Source organism: Chrysochloris asiatica, unplaced genomic scaffold (assembly GCF_000296735.1).
Source record: "Chrysochloris asiatica unplaced genomic scaffold, ChrAsi1.0 scaffold00031, whole genome shotgun sequence".
In the NCBI taxonomy this organism is placed as follows: Eukaryota; Metazoa; Chordata; class Mammalia; order Afrosoricida; family Chrysochloridae; genus Chrysochloris; species Chrysochloris asiatica.
Window position 1 is genome coordinate 15350755 of NW_006408549.1, and position 1396 is coordinate 15352150.

Genomic DNA, 1396 nt, shown 5'->3' on the forward strand with positions numbered 1-1396 from the left:
CCTCACAGCCTTGGAGTTTGAGGTCCGAAATCAAAACATCAGTAGCATTAAGTGCCAATCAAAGGCTCTAGGGAAGAATCTTGTCTTGCCTCTTTTAGCTTCTACTTGCCCTAGCATCCTTTGGCTTGTGACTACATAATTTCAGTCTCACAGTCTACATGGTTTTCTCTTCTATCTGATAAGGCCTTTTGTCCTTATCTCTCATAAGAGAAATAGCCCACTCCCCTGACAAAGGGGATTGGACTTCTCGTGTGGCACTGTAGGATCAGCACTGGACTGTGAACCACAGGTCATTGGTTCAAACTCACCACCTGTGCCTCAGAAACCCTATATAGGGTCACTATGAGTCAGAGTCAGAACTGACTCAATGGCACTTAACAACAACCACTCATAAGCATAATTATCGTTGGTTTTACAGACCATTCCTAAATTGAGATCACAAAACTATGTAATTTGAACATAAAAGGACTGAGAAGCGTGGGCAGACCCTCAGATAAAGACCAAACATGAGAGAGGAAACTATTGCAAGGAGAAATAAGATTAATTAAAATGGGTAGGTATAAGGAGAAACCATTGTAATGGCAAATAAAGTTAGTTAAGAGGGGTACGTGAGGGGATACTATTGTAAGGAGAAATAAAATCAGTTGATGATAAGCTGAACCCTGAGAAAACAGAATTCAAGGAAACCATATTCACAGGATTTACTACATGGCACTCAGACCTGGAGAATAGCTCACTCCCCTGACAGAAGTATTATATAAAGAAGCCAGATTGTACTGGTGGCTCCACTTCCCCTTCTTTCACAAAGCAGACGCCCATTCTTACCTCACTCTGTAAGAATGCCTATGCTTATAATAAACCTATCTTTGGTTTCCCTAAGCCTCTTTTCTTTCTAACTTTTTGGTGCACAGTGTGTTACACCTTCCCAGTTCTTTGGAACACTCCTTGGAAACACTAGACAGGGTCTCATTGAACAGCTATATCTATATCTATATATATGTAACATATGTAACAATTAACATACAACTATATATATGTAACAAATATATATATGTTGTGTGCTGTTGTATCAGTTCCAACTCATAGGGACCCTGTATATCTATCTATCTATCTATCTATCTATCTATCTATCTATCTATCTATCTATCTATCTGTCTATATCTATATTTGTTGTTAAGTGCCTTTGACTCGGTTCTGACCTATAGCGACCCTGTATAGGGTTTTCAACGAGCAGCTGGAGAGCTTGAACTGTTGACCTTGTGGTTCAGTGCATTAACCCGCAGAGCCACACCAGAACTCCATATATATAGTTGTTGTTTTATATATACGTAAGTCCTGGTGTGCCCTGGATTGCAAAGTTGGAATCTACTTGGAGGCATTTAACAACAACAACTAT